General features: G+C 53.7%; 1 protein-coding gene across 3 annotated transcripts in view; it reads left to right on the top strand.

The window, feature by feature from the left end:
- Nucleotides 1–15,529, top strand: part of FOXP2 (forkhead box P2) — a 262,365-nt gene that overhangs the window by 60,176 nt on the left and 186,660 nt on the right. The window contains exon 1 of one of the 3 annotated variants that reach the window (XM_078598844.1): nt 11,000–11,239. The exons of the other annotated variants lie outside the window; for them this stretch is intronic. The gene's annotated coding sequence lies outside the window, so the exon portion shown is untranslated. Of the gene's footprint in view, nt 1–10,999; nt 11,240–15,529 lie in introns of those variants that run through there. 3 annotated transcript variants of the gene reach the window in all.

The raw sequence follows: 15,529 nt of genomic DNA, 5'->3' as shown, positions 1-15,529 counted from the left end.
CCATCTCCACCCACTCCCCTCTTGCATTTTGTCCGTGTCATCATTATTAACGATTGATGAATAGCACGGTTGACTACGTACGGTGCTAAAGAAGTTCGATGTACATATTGTCTTCTTATTTGCGATGCTGCCGCGGTGCAATGCGTGGCACACTGGGCTTGCAATGCAGAGGTCACCGGCTCATGAAGAGACAATGGGGGAGCTTTGTTGAATTTAGCCGGCAGTATTAAATGTTCCGTCGATGGGCCGGGCACGTGTGGTTGGGCAAAAGGGTTGCTCCTGCCACCTCTTCTAAAGGAACTAAAACTCACCACATTCGTCAATAACACTGTGGCCTTGGCGAGAGAGATGTAAACAATAGGCGACGTCTAGGAACAATGTCCCTTCTTCGCAGCGCGTAGAGAGGCAAGAGAGGTTGACGTCTGGGGAGCTTAAGATGCCTTGGGGTGAAGCTGAGACGTCTGGAAGATTAGGCCAAACACCATCGAGGGCAAGAAGTTACAGGACTGTACCTTTACCTCGACCCTGTTTACCATCAGATGACTCACTCGTTATTTTTAGAAAGTGTTAGATTTAGTTTGCTCTGCATTTCAGATTGAATTCGGACGTCTGGTCAGGCTCGCCAACGCCACTATTTCACAATCACTTGAGCTCCTTTGTTTTGTTGTTTGTTTGGAGGCTGTACACAAAATAAATCCACCGCAAAACCAACGTTTCTCAACTCCATTCTTCGTGACCTCCCCCGCCTCCCTCATCGCCTCCCCTCCACAGTCCTCCTCATTGCGATGACCAATCGTTTCGGTTCATATTACAAATCTAGCCGCCGCACACCGCACACACGCACCTGATGGTTGGCACTCCAGGGATGTCGGTGCCGGCCGTGGCGGTGAGTCAAAGAGTGCCGGAGGCGAGAGACACACCGCCGTGGACCGCTCGGTTTGGATATCGCTACCCAGTCTGGCACGGAGTGATGTCTCTTTGTGGTCTGCAGAGAAACAGGTGGATTAAGAAGCCAGTAGATATATCTGCTGGCTTCTTGTTCTTCCGTATGGCTGATGCAGACGCAGAGCAACAGCTATAATTTCACAAGCGGGTGGTCAAGCCAGACAGCCGCGTCACGGAGCAGCGGAGTGCGTCGCCGCGATGTCTCCTTTGTATTCGTGGATCGGGCATTGCGTCGTTAGATTTTGTACGGTCTGTTCTGGATGACCACAGTCGCACACTGTTTTCCATTTGTTGCATCAGGTGTCCGCATCTGCCATGGTCTGTGGAGCGGATGCGGTTTAGGGTGGACCATGAGCTTCGCGGAAGATCAAACCCCCCAGGGATCTTCTGCATTGGGTCGTTGACTACAAGGTGTTTGTGATCATTCCCAATCTGGGGAATTCCAAGTTCGGCTTCGTCAGCTGAAAGGTCGTGAATCATGTTACGCTCGTTCCGATTTTTTTTATTTGATAAATAATTACCGAGTTGTTTATTTTTAAGATCACTTTTTATTCAATTGCGTTAAGGTTCCTGAAGCTAGTTTTTTTTTGTCCCCACGATGTCCAGGAGAGGGCTGTAAGCAGTCGTGTGAACTCCTCCCGGAAAAAAAAAATAATCCACCCCCCTGTTGGGGTGGAGGGAGGCAGAGAGGACAGATAATTAAAGGCCTCGAGAGGAATCCCAAACGCTGTTGTAGCCGACTCCGCCGAGCCACTTTTGCTGGCACCATTATGCGGTGCGATGTGGATGTCGAGAGCGTCGAGTTCGTTGTGACTGGAGGCCGCCACGCAGCGGTGCGACGGTCGGCAAGCGCGCCGGGCTTGCGATCCCGAGTTCGGCGGTCTTGTGATCCCGAGTTCGCCGGTTCAATTCGATCTCCCGGCACGGTGGTTGAAACAACGGCGCCAGTTTTTGTGTGTGTGTATATATATATTTAGTTTTTTCTAAACACATATTTTTTATATTTATTCCCTCCAATCTCTATCCACCCAGCGGCACTGCGAATGGGGTACAACCGAGGTTATGTCGATCGGTCGGCAGGTCGCGTGTGGTGGGGCAAAGTGTGGGTGCTTCCACCTCTTCCACCAATGTCTGGCTGTCGGCACCCCGAGAGGCCGTTCGCAGAGGACAACAGGAAGATTTTGAGCCTGGACTCGAAACAGGGTCACGGGGTCAAGAGCACAGAGAGCTGTGGATAGATCGGTCCACAGTACGGGGGCAGCAAAGGAGAAGGGGACACCTCCTCCCGCTGAGCAATCGTTTAGGCGGGCTTCTGCAGATAGCCACGGTTGCTAAAATCTAGAGCATGTGAGGGGGGGTCGAGTGAGATGAGAGGTAGGGGAGTGCGTGGAGAGGAGTAGAGTGAGATGAGAGGCAGGAGAGGTAGGAGAGTGCGTGGAGGGGAGTAGAGTGAGATGAGAGGGGAGAGGTAGGAGAGGGAGTGGAGGGGAGTAGCGTGAGATGAGAGGGGAGAGGTAGGAGAGTGCGTGGAGGGGAGTAGAGTGAGATGAGAGGGGAGAGGTAGGAGAGTGCGTGGAGGGGAGTAGAGTGAGATGAGAGGGGAGAGGCAGGGGAGTGCGTGGAGGGGAGTAGAGTGAGATGAGAGGCAGGAGAGGGCGTGGAGGGGAGTAGAGTGAGATGAGAGGCAGGAGAGTGCGTGGAGGGGAGTAGAGTGAGATGAGAGGTAGGAGAGATGAGAGGTAGGAGAGTGCGTGGAGGGGAGTAGAGTGAGATGAGAGGTAGGAAAGATGAGAGGTAGGAGAGTGCGTGTATGAGGGAGAGTATCGTGAGGCGAGCGTCGTGTCCCCTCCCCACTGCATGGAATGCGACGTTGTTATTCCGAAACAATGTGGATCCGCCGGACAAACAAACAAAACGAAGCCGGTGTCGCTCAGCCATTACAAAGCTGCCAAGCGGAGCGCACGGATGGCGTGTCCTGACGACGCTGTCGGAAATGCCGACACGTTGTGACGGGGCGAGCGTCGCCTTTGTTTCGCCGTCCCGAGGCTAAGTGACAAAAGTCACAACGCCGTGTTTTTTTTTTGTGGGAGGCGGTTTTTTGTGTGTGTGTGTTTGCCGGATTATTGAACCGTGCGAGACGGCACATGCCCCCGTGCAGAGATCACGCGGCTTGCGTTAATGATGCCGGAATATCGCGGCGGTCAGGACGCGTGACTCGTCGTCCCAGGGTTTGAGAGTTCAAATACTGTGTAGTGGTTTGCTAAAATCCATCATCATCATCATCATTGTTCCTCTTGGGGGGGGGGGGGTGATAAAATACAATCGTGTTTTGTGATAAGTTAGCTGTGTTTGTTCCGTGGACTCTACTCGGGGTGGAATGATTCGCCTGCCTTGGCGATCGTATGAATTGTCGCGTGCCGATTCGATGCAAGGATGGCTGAGTTTTGTTTTTATGTACATTGCGGTAATTGTAGCGGCCACTGATTGGCTGCAGAGGTCACATGAGAACCCATTACATACCACGCGTGTGAATTACGCAGGCGATTTGATGCGTGTTTTTCACGAGCTTACTAATCGATATTAATCAAAGGAATGTGTCGTTCCATTCCTGGTAATGATTAGCATGGTTGGCTACATACGGTTCCATAGAAGTTCACAGCATGTTTGTTTACACGTATGTCTGGTTCACGTAGACTTAAAGGTATCTGGTGTTTGAACATCTTGACACCTCCAGTGTTATTGCCAGAAAGAGTAAAACATATTTTTGTTTTTTTCAACATTTTTCGATACTGGCAAAAAGGTCCCATCGATATACATGACGTCTGTTTGCTCAGGAAAACTTCCACGAGTCTCTTACGAGAATCTTTCAAGAGAGGGACGCTTGGCCAATTCCATTCATGAGTGCTTGACTTCATGTGTGGGGCAACCAGAGTAACCTGAACCAAACCAACACTAAACATCTCCGCACAGATAGATTCAAGGATCCAACGCTTGACTGCCATCTCCTGGGCACGCCCGTCAGTTTGTTGTCCTTCCCCCGCACCTCCGATATTGCACGGTTGGCTACGTACGGTGCGAAAGAAGTTCAACATACCTACAACACCTTTCGATTCACAGGCAGCCTCTCATTCAACAACTAAACCATGCTGAAGTCAGCTTAGCTTCTGAGACCTTCATATGCTGCGGGGCAACTGCCCCTACTGCCGACGCTCTCGGTCTGCAGTCGTCCTTCCGACAGAGCAGCTGAGCGCAATGGGGCCTCTCACCAGCTGAGATTAAGTGCCGAGTCCCGTCCAGCACAATTGGGACAACCTACGGAAGGCGTGTGTCATGTGTCTCCTCGTGTGTTATGTTGGGCAGTGGTGGGTGTACGGACGGAGGTGGCGGGAGGGAGGGGGGGCAGTGTTTGTGGGGGAGGGGTTAGGGTAGTGGGGGAGGGGCAAGGCGTCCCCCCCCCCCCCAGCAAGCCCCCTTCACTTTCCTCGCTTGGCTCAACAGAATTCCGGGGAGGTGTTGGACCGTGGCAGGGCTCGCCACGGAAAGGGAGGCCTCCGACTCCAAACTCAATCGGTCCTCGTCGCTGGGCCGGGTCGATTGTCTAGCGCGAGCCTCTGCTCCCCACGTCCAGTGCCCGTCTGTAGCCGGGTGAGAGCTCGCTTGCTCCACCACGCTGTTTGGTGGAGGTTGGTTGGAGGGGGAGGGGGGATCACGGCGGGGGGTGGTGGGGGGGGGTAACATTTTGTCTCGCCTCTCACCAAGCACCTGACTTGGTACGGGTGCCCTCTGTCCAGCTGCTTGGGTGGCGCAGTGGCGAGATGTGAACTGCCACGCCTGGTGTACAGGAGGCCGTGGGTTCAACCCTGACCCTGACGCGCCTCGATGTTTGCAAGTTCTCCCCGAGGTCGCGTCGATTTTTTTCCGTGTCCTCCGGTTTTCCCCTCCACATTTAGAATCAACGCGCATTTAGAGCATTTGGCTGCGGTACATTTCCACGTGATAAGCCACTTTCGTTGATCTATCATTTGTGGCCAAGTCGTTTCTGCAAAAAAAAAAACTATAGAGCTCAGTGGACCTTAACTGGTAAAATAAAAAAGCAAGCTACTCGAGTCTAAAATAAACACTCAAGCCTCCTTCGCCTTCTGCAAGGCAGCGCGTCCGTGAGGAGACGGAGCGATGCGCTCGTGTGCAGGTGGTGCCGAGTGGATCGTTACATCGCAGGATCGTGAGGGGGTGGCAGCGGTTGAGGAAGCCCTGCGTCCAGCAGTGGATTGACCATGGCTGATGATATTGAGAGACAATTTGAGACTACTTAATAGCTCTCTTTCGAGACCCGGGGCAGGACGTTAAAACAGAGCAAAGAAATGCAGCACAAGTACAACACACGGGTGACAATGTATACAAGCAATCGTGTATCTTGACATGCACAGCCATTGCTGTTGATGCACTGTTGGATGAGGGCCTCCCCATGCCGTGGGAGTTACGCCGACGAGCATACTTCACCACGCCGGTCCCTGCCACTCGGTGAAGGTGGGGGGAGTGTAGACAATTTGAGCTCGCGGATTGTTCTGCACTGACTTCTGCCGACAGCGGAGCCGCCACAGCGGCCTGTGAACGCCACAGCGGCCTGTGAACACCACAGCGGCCTGTAAACACCACAGCGGCCTGTGAACACCACAGCGGCCTGTGAGCGCCACAGCGGCCTGTGAACACCACAGCGGCCTGTGAACACCACAGCGGCCTGTAAACACCACAGCGGCCTGTGAGCGCCACAGCGGCCTGTGAGCGCCACAGCGGCCTGTGAACACCACAGCGGCCTGTGAACACCACAGCGGCCTGTGAGCGCCACAGCGGCCTGTGAGCGCCACAGCGGCCTGTGAACACCACAGCGGCCTGTGAACACCACAGCGGCCTGTGAACACCACAGCGGCCTGTGAACGCCACAGCGGCCTGTGAACACCACAGCGGCCTGTGAACGCCACAGCGGCCTGTGAACACCACAGCGGCCTGTGAACACCACAGCGGCCTGTGAGCGCCACAGCGGCCTGTGAGCGCCACAGCGGCCTGTGAACACCACAGCGGCCTGTGAACACCACAGCGGCCTGTGAACACCACAGCGGCCTGTGAACACCACAGCGGCCTGTGAACGCCACAGCGGCCTGTGAGCACCACAGCGGCCTGTGAACACCACAGCGGCCTGTAAACACCACAGCGGCCTGTGAGCGCCACAGCGGCCTGTGAACACCACAGCGGCCTGTAAGCACCACAGCGGCCTGTGAACGCCACAGCGGCCTGTGAACGCCACAGCGGCCTGTGAACGCCACAGCGGCCTGTGAACACCACAGCGGCCTGTGAACGCCACAGCGGCCTGTGAACGCCACAGCGGCCTGTGAGCACCACAGCGGCCTGTGAACACCACAGCGGCCTGTAAACACCACAGCGGCCTGTGAGCGCCACAGCGGCCTGTGAACACCACAGCGGCCTGTAAGCACCACAGCGGCCTGTGAACGCCACAGCGGCCTGTAAACGCCACAGCGGCCTGTAAACGCCACAGCGGCCTGTGAGCGCCACAGCGGCCTGTGAGCACCTGTCCTCGGCTTTGTGGTCACTCCTCGGTGCACTACAACATAGGTCCCTGAGATCTGATGACTTCAGGCACTTTCCGGGTGAATTGGTCATCAATTCATAGCAACCACAAGCGAAAAGTTTCCAGAGCAGTAATCGTGACAACAAAACACTGCGGAGACTGATTGAGGATCAGCAGAAAATCCTCCGGAGCTGTTCCGCGCATGGCGGAGATACCGTGGCTGAAAGACGGTTGCGCCTCGCCGTCCACTCTCTGTACACCGCATCGGAGATTTGGTTTGGGGGGGGGCATGCCTTTAAATCGCGAGCGATAAAGGTGACAATAATCCCATCGCCACACCGACAACAACACGACGACGCACTTTGCTGTTCGTACAAAGTGCCGCGCGGCCGCGAGAAGTGGCTGCTCTGTGCCCACCTTCTTTCGTCTCTTAATTATCACTCGTGTGGCCCTTGCCTGGTTACGGTAACATCGGGGTGGGTGGGGGGGGTGCGTTCGCACAGCTTTATGAGTTGGGGCCATGGTTGGAGGGGGGGGGTATTTTGTGGGAGGGCGAAGAGGAAGGCGGGGGGGGGTCACGGATGCACGGCGGAGGGGGAAGGTGGCGAGATGGAACAGCTTTCATTTCGTCGGGAGGAAGCAGCACCCCGAGGAAGGTGGCTGTGGCTGTGGCCGCAACGGGGGGCGGACCGGGTCAGCACGAGGAACTTTTGCGGCTCGTGCCCAAAACCCGGGGGGGGGGGGGCGGGCGGGGAGGCATGGAGCTCGGAGGATGTCCGTGAGTCAGGGGCGCACGACAGCAGAACGCGCGCTTGCCTGGTTGGGAGGGAAGTGTGTGCGGAGCGCATGGTGTAATTCCAACCACCCCCCATCCTCCATCCTCTTCCCTGCGCCCCCGCCGCCGCCCAGTAGCAGCAGCAAAGACCCCGTTCTTGATTCCGCTCGCCCTGAGCGGCATCTTCCGCGCCGAATTTCAGCTCCATTAGTCGGAAAGCGCACGGCGCCTCCTGTAATGTGGCAGCGCGGGATTGATATACTCAACCGTGGCTTAATAATCAGCGGTGCCTCCGTGCGGGACCGGTTTTCATAAGTCACGAACGCTTTTGTTGACATTAACCCATTCATCTGCAATTCCGCCAATGTCAGGAGCCGAAACTGAATTTGACACCAGAAGCCGGCGCTCGTGCGTGCGGGCGGTGACGGCGCGCGGCGGTTGCCACGGCCCCCAGCCTTGTGAATGCCGCGACGTGGCTTTGGATTCTTGTCCGTGTGCAACACCGATGGCAAGTGCTTTTCGAACCGGTCCTGGGTATCGTGCCCTAGGTACGCTCAGCCCTCAACGAATACCTGCTACAGCGTGCGGGAAACGCACGCCGGCGAGGCAAAGGTGTGGTACTGGTCACGCTACCGCCACCACCACCACCACCACCACCTCCTGTCCCATGCTGCCCCTCAATAGGTGCTCACTAACAGAACTTACCTCTGTACTCCACGAGGCTGCTAAATAGGGGATCTTTTGTCCCTCCTCTTTCTCGATCAGCGGTCGCTGTGGAATGCGTTTCGAGGGCGGTGTCTTTTTTGGCCGTCGCAGCAGAACTTTTGCGGAGCGGCAGCGGGCGGTAGCATCGCTGTCAGAGGCGGCAGTGACGGCGGCACGCGGGGAACGAGCGCGGTTACCCTTGCCAAGGCCGTTGAGGGGTTTTCTTTCGAGCAGCCCCTGCAACCTGATGGGTGGAGGGAAGAGAGGGACGTTTGCCCGCCGAGGACGCTCTTCTCGCGCCGCTCATCGCGAGGCCATTATCGCTCCTAAGTGGCCACTCGCTGAAATACGTCGGGGGGGACCGGCTTTTTCTTAAAGAGGGAGCCGTTTCAAGTTCCTGGCCGGCGGTGCTGGAAGCCACGGTAAATAAATAACCGCGCACAGCGAATGCATCTCCGCTCCGCGTCAGAGAAGGTGTGGTGCGTCTCCCATTTGCTCGCACGGCGGCTGTCGAACAAAATCTTTTCGGGCGCCTCCGCCCTTGCTGCTCCGGCGAAGTCAAACGATGCGAGTGGCGACGGAGGAAGCGCTCCGCTCTCCGATCGTCCCCGTCGCGTGGCTGCCTCTGTCTGCTTCGCCCGTCAGCTCGCTCGCTCGCCCGCCCGTCTGCTTCTTACCCGAGAGGTGCTCAGGGGCTCACGCCAGCCGCTGCCTGCGAATCGCTCGATTTTCGTAATTCTCGCCAGATTTTCTGTTTTTTTGCGATACCCATTTCTTTTTTTTTGTTTTAGCACGTTCTCGTTTTCTTTCCTTTCGGCATGAGTCGAAAATAAAAAACAATGATGGGCTGTCGCGTAAACAAGGTCACTTCCCCTTCAAGCCAGCAGAAGCGTGAGGTTTCCTGTCGTGAGTTGTTAGGGGGCGGCAGTGGCTGTGGCGGTGCAAGGGCCAGGGGCAGGGAGGGGGGGGGTGCGGCAGGCCACGTTGGGCCATTGGGGGGGGGGGGGCGCCGGGTCGATGGAAGGAGGGGGGCACGGTGGGGGGTGGGGGGGCTAGGGGCGAGGGCGCAGGGGATAGAGTGGCTCCAGGAGGGAAAAGGAAAACAAACTCGTCACAACGGATTGACAAATTCCATTAGGCCAAACAGAAAAAAAAATTCCATTTCATCACAGCTATGTATTGTTTACTTTAGCAAGCTAGCAGGGGCCGTGGACAGTGCTGAAATATGAAGCGGGCTCGCACCCCCAGAGACTCTTCTTCTGGGGCTGTCTTAGGTAAAAATCCCGCTCCTTCAGTTTTTCCAGCAAAGTCGTTCTTGTTTTGAAACCCGTGACAGTTTTTTTTTGTGTTCGTCCTCTTTCCTCCCTCCGTTGTTTTTTTAATTCTTTCCTTAAACCATGAAGTGCGCTCTTTGAGAATGCTGCTGTTTGTTATTGCAGAATGAGGACGGCAACAGACGAGGTAGGGCTGCTGGGGTTGGGGGTGGTGGTGAGCACTTAAAGAGAGTTTGTACGGAGACAGTTTGGTTTGTGACTTAACAGACTGTCCTGCTGAACAAAAAAAATATAAGAGTAACATTGTCTTTGGGGGGTGGGCGATTTCCAGACTTGGGATATAAGCATCATATAGTTTAGGTTTATATAATAAGGAATTAAAGCCCAATCTACCGCTGGATAAGAGGACCTTCCTACGTGGTGTTGGTCACGAGGTGGCAGGGGTTTGTGGGTAGTTTGGTGCAGTGGGAGTGGGTCAATGATCGGGTCAAATGCATTCCAGTACCACCGATGTCAGTCGCGTCCGGGAACCGAACTCGGGCGGCTGCGTTCATGGCACAGCGCGCGAAACCGTCGTGCCGCCGGGCCCACCCCCGGTTTTGGTTGAGCAAAAATGTATCAAGAAGATACAAAAAATTAATCTGAATTCCAGTCGCTGAAATGTGGAGGTCACGCCACTGTGTTCTTGGCCACCTTGTGGACACGTCCAGGGGCTCGCGCCGCGAGGAGAGAGGCGCTCGCTGAGCTGTAGCGTCAAGAGCTTCGGCTCGCTGTCACCGTCTGTGGTGTACAATGCACTTTCTCGTAACAGAAAAAGTGTCGGCAAAAAATATAAGTCTGTACAAAGCAGGAAAGGAGGGGGGGGGCTGCGCTTACTGTGGTGGTAGGAAGGAGTTGGGGGGGAAATAAATGGGGGGGGGGGGGATAATTCCATGCCCTAGCTGGGATTCCTTCTTTACTCCGGACAAAAAAAAGTGTTAATTCTCTTGGATTTTTGTTAACTGTTCAGATACACTGACACAGCACTCACAAACTGGTCTCTCGCCTTTATATATATTACAGCTGTCAAAATTGCCAATTCTTTCACAAAAATGCGTCCATATTTCCGCGTAGAATTTAATATTAATTTCTTTAAAAATGTTTCCTATGGCTCTGACTCGTGTTCGTTTATACCCAGATTAATTTAACGCTTTGGGTAGCAGCGTCTTCTGTTGAAACATCTGTTTCCAATTATGCCCCATCCTCGGGATCCAAAGGAAGGCTTCACGAAATAGCATGCGATTATAAAATAAGAAAAGGATTGTCAGATCGGTATCTGAGCGGTGCGCGCACAGAAGCCCCCAGCCCGCCAGCTCGTTTCCCTATTCTGCGGCTCGGCCTGCTCAAGGCGCGCGCGCGTGCGATCATCGGCTTTATGAGTCTGTTTGTCCGCACGAAGGTCAGACGCCTCGGGGACCGAACAGGACAGTTAGGCCTCTTAATTCAGTGCTCATAGCCACTCACACGTAAGGCGAAGGGGGAAGGAGGTGGTGCGTTGCGGGGGGGGGGAAGAGGAGAGAAATTGTAGGTGGGTGGGGGGGAGAGAGAAAGGAAGAAAGGGGGAAAAAAGGCAGGCGAGCAAAGCTTTGCTCGGCGGCCGCCAACGCCGGCGGAGGTAAAGAAAGGTGCTCTGCACGCGCGTGCGGCGAGCGCAGAGCGGAGGGAGGCTCGCCGCGGCCGTGGCGAGGGCCGAGCACGAGGTTTGCGGCCGTAGCTGAGAAACGCGAAGGCGCGAGAGAGATCGAGAGAGTGGCAGCAACCCCGCGTGTCACGGTGTTGCCAGGAGCCGCCGGCGCACACACTCCTCTCTCTCTCTGTCTCTGTCCATCTCCTCCGCTCAGCGGAACATGGCGTAGCAGCCGACCGACCGAACGACCGAGGCAAGTTCGCTCAAAGCGGTCCGAGTGCACGAGGAAGGTGGGTCGCGCTACAAATCGTTTGAAGTTCCGTCGCTGGTGCCAAAAAAGAAAGTGGCGAGCCGCCTTTTGCCAGGTTTTTTTTTTCGTGTGTGCACGCGCGTGCGTTTTGTCGAGCGGCTCAAGCACTGATATTTCTCTGCCCCGCAGCATTGGCATAGTTTTGTCTGCTTTTATAAACATAAATGTTTATTTTAAATTTCGTTGAATGCATTTAGAATGATACATTTTTATTCCTCCCCCCTCTTTTAAATCTGCAGTTTGCTTTGATTTGTCCATTTTATTTTAGCCAGACATTCTTTCAGCATTATTCACTTGAATGTACTTTATTTGTTTTCTTGGCTGACTGACCCGTCTGCTTGCATGCCCCCAAAACTTACCGCAGCTTTTTTTTGTCTCGGTTTTAACCCACCCCCCCTCCCTCCTCCTCTCTCTCCCTTCAAATTCCCTGACACGTTTGCTGAACGTCGTCATTCCCGTCTGCCTTGGCCCCAAATTGCCTTGATCTGAAGCGGCGCTACAGCCGCCGCCGCCACACGAGACCTCGACAAAAGCTTCATGAACTATATTGTCATTTTTCTTAACGCTATTACCGCTTTCGGTTTGGTGCGCGCAGTCAATGCTGTGTTTACATGCATTTGTGTTTTTTTTGTTCCAGCAAAAAAATGTTGATTTGAAAAGGTCAGAAAAATGCGCCTCTTCTCATCCCCCCCCCCAGATCATCTACCCTGCTGTCTGCTTGTTTAACTACGAGTCAGTATATCGTTCCCTCGATCTGGCGTTCTTTTCCCCCGCGCTCCTCTATTAACCTTCCTGATCTTCGGGTGTTTGTCATGTTAAGTGCTCTAAATTTTGCAAGTTGCTCTTTTTTTTCTCAGTCATCATTTGTGTCCTCAGACTGCCACACTTATCTCAATAAAAGCGATTACCCTTGGTGGCACAGAGACAACGCGCACACACCCGCGGGCGGGCGGGCGGGCGGCTCTCTGCGTACGCACGTACGCACGCACACACACGCGCAGACACGCACGGGCACCCTGCTTATCTCATCTCCCATCACATCAGTAAAAAAAAAGGTACTCTCAATCTGCCCGCTGCGTGTTTCTAATACCGCCGGTAATTCCCATTACCGATGTGACACGTTCACGTCGTTCACGGGGAGCTCGCGGCCCTCCCCCGCAGCCCCCCCCCGCTCTTCTCGCCGTGCCGCTCGTTCTCCATCAACTGCTTCATCCCCCCCGCCCCCGTCCGCTCTTTAACCCGCGGTATCGTCCCGGCTGCACGTGTCGCCTCTTTTCCGTGCATTTTGTTGTTGTTGCCCCTTCCCCCTTTGCCCCAATCGCGGCTGCCACATGCGACGAGGGCCCCCCTTGGCGGAGACCGCCGAGCGCGCACGCGGTCGGAGCGCTTTCCGCGGTTCCCGCCGCCGGCTTCTGATTGCGCGGCGGCGTCGGTTTGATTTGCCGCGCGTCTCTTAGACCGCAGTCCCCTCGTCCCCCCCCCTCCCCTACCTCTCCCCCCCCCATGGGATCCCGTGGACAGATTTAATGAATGCTATTTTAATGTACGTCGGTTCGCGTGTTGTGTGCGTGCGCGTGTTTTCTCCGTCGACGCGCGTGCCGTCGAACGATCCGGCTTTAAGCCGCTCGCTTAAAAGCACTTGTACTGCAAAATTATGGGGAGCAACAATTTCATTAGTGATCGACCACTACCGTGTCAAAACGATTAGGACAGATCCCTACAAAATAAGGGTCCCGGCGGACGGGAACTCGCGCGGGCGTGCGATATTTCATCGAACATCGTCACCTTGCGGAAACTATTTGTGGAGCGCCGTTGATGAAAGCCACCGTTTGTGTGTTTACCAATGTATTTGTCTGTTTTTTTTCTAAGTGAAACAGATACAAAAATAATATGTTTTTAAAAATAGTAATGATGGTAAAAGGCCAAAGTTTTTATTCGTAGATCATTTCGAATGGAGACCAGAGTTCATTGCACGCTCGTAGGCTTATAAATTAGACAGTAAATTATTTCGGTATTCTGACATTCCAGAAATTAAATACGTACATCCATACAAATTTATTTTAGCAATAAAATGCGGACACCCCAATGATATCCTGGCAAAATGCAAATTGTACGTATACATTTAAGTTTACGTACATTTGTTTGCAGTTTGCTTTGCTAAATCGCAATGATTTCAGCGTCAAAACCGGTTGAACATCAGGAAATTATGCTGCAGTTTCAGAGGCTAAAATGAACGCATCATCCATAGCTCTCAAAGTTTCCCCGGTTCACAAGTTCCGTTTGAACGCCAAGACACCGGCCCCCTCCCCCCCCCCCCAAAAAAGGACCCTTTTTTACCTTTCGAAAATATCCCCCGATTAACTTGGACGATAAAAATCACGTGAAGGTCATTTTGCGATGGTGCGCCCGCGTGGTGGTGGTGGTGGTGGTGATGAAAAAAACTCCCGTGATAACCACACGCCACACACGCGGTGAAAAATTAGGCCGATCTCAAGGCAGGGCTCGCCGGAATAATTACGTTGTTTCCCCGTCAAATTGATGTGTCCATTAAACGATGACTGATGCAGCCAAAGGGAGACTGTTGGCCGGCTACATAAATCGCCGCGCCTTTATAAGAGGAGCGGGGGGGGGGAATAAAATAATGTAAAAGGGGAGAGAAAAAATCACCGCGAGGAGAAATCATAAATAGCAGCCGGGAGTCTGCTGACCCGAGCAAGCATAGCCACGGCAAATTGCTTGACGTCAGGGTCTGGGCTGCCGGGGGGGGGGGGTGGCTCCACGGCATTGGGGGGGGGCAGGGAGAGAATGATAAAATAATTGTCAGTAGGGAGACGAACTTGGCATTCAAGGTGAGCGAGTGTTTAGAGGGACGTGGCGTAGTAGTGGCTCGGAGGGGTGGGCGGGCGTGCGGGCAGGCGGGCGGGCAGGCGGGCGGGCGGGCTCGGGCGGGCGGAAGGGGAAGGCGGGCAGGTGTTGATCGTCGTTGAGTCTCCTTTGCGAGCGCTCTTCAGCGCCGTCCCGGGCGAGGGGGCTTCGGCGTGCGTCCAGCGGGCTCCGTCGCGACAAGCGTTCTCGGCCTCCAGGGCGTGGTGGGGGAACAAAATAACAAAGTACTCGTCTCTCTTCCCAGCATGCCTCTGTGCTAAATCGGGTAAAACATTTTCTGTTATAATTACTTTCATCCTTATCCATGCGAATGTGAAAGCCATCCCTTTCTCTGCGCGTGTCGGCTGTAGGAGACAAGTGCTGTTCGCGAGAACCTACACCGTGCTCGCTGACAGCACTTGCTCCTGCATTGTGTTAGGGCTATACGGGGTATCTCTGGCTTTGTAGATGCATGTTTAGAAGATTTTGATCGTTCCACGTGTGCGTGCGAATTACGTGCGCGCGCGTGTGTGTGCTGCAGAGCTGAGCGGATACTTCTCCGATTTAAAAACATCAGTTCGCTGTGGGGTTATTGGCAAGAGGAATGCGAAAGTGCTTAACCTTGTTAAACCCCTTATTAACAAGAGCGCCGGGCTCGAGCAAACGGTTAATGTGCTTTTGACAATACACGTCCGCGCGGCAACCAAAGCCTGCGACACTTTCACGTCTCTTTTAGGAGCACAACCCGAGGGGCGGCTTTCCCCCAGCCGAGGCAAATGCAAGAAGTGTTTTGTAAAGTGAGGCGGCTGTTTGTGGACTTCGTTGTTTCGAGGCCACCGTTGAAGGCAAAGGTGTTTCTTCTAGATTTGAAGCTTTCGTGACTGCAAGGATTCATACTCTTAGTTCTTTCGGTAAAGTCACGTAGGTAAAAAATGACATTAATAAAAATAAAATTAATAAAAATAAAACAATAAATCACGTGATTTTATAGTTTTATTTTTATTAATTTTAATTTAAATTTTTACCTACGTGACTTTACCGAAAGAACTAAGAGTACAACGGTGTTTCGGAGCAGCGCCGCTGCTTTGCTCGCCGTATCGCAAATCTTCTGAGGTTCATTTTTAGGCGGCCAAGAAAATCTTGACGTCGGCTTCCCGTGCAGCGAGATTGTCTTGTTTTTAAATAAGCGATTAAACTTGCGAAGCTTATCACGGCACGGGAACTTTCATTCGGAGAAAATAGAATGCCACACGAAGTATTGTCCTCCTAAATTTCGTGGCAAAAGAAATAATGATAGCTATACGTTTATTGCGAAATCAATGAAGTGAAAGTTCGACGCGAGTGTCGCGTGTAGTCCGTTCATTAAAACATTAAAATGTGAAGTTTAAACGATTCACATATGGTG

The sequence above is a fragment of the Lampetra planeri genome, chromosome 11 (assembly GCF_965212315.1).
Source record: "Lampetra planeri chromosome 11, kcLamPlan1.2.h2, whole genome shotgun sequence".
NCBI classification, from domain to species: domain Eukaryota; kingdom Metazoa; phylum Chordata; class Hyperoartia; order Petromyzontiformes; family Petromyzontidae; genus Lampetra; species Lampetra planeri.
The sequence above is the reverse complement of the archived record's forward strand: the minus strand, read 5'-3'. Positions and strand labels throughout refer to the sequence as shown.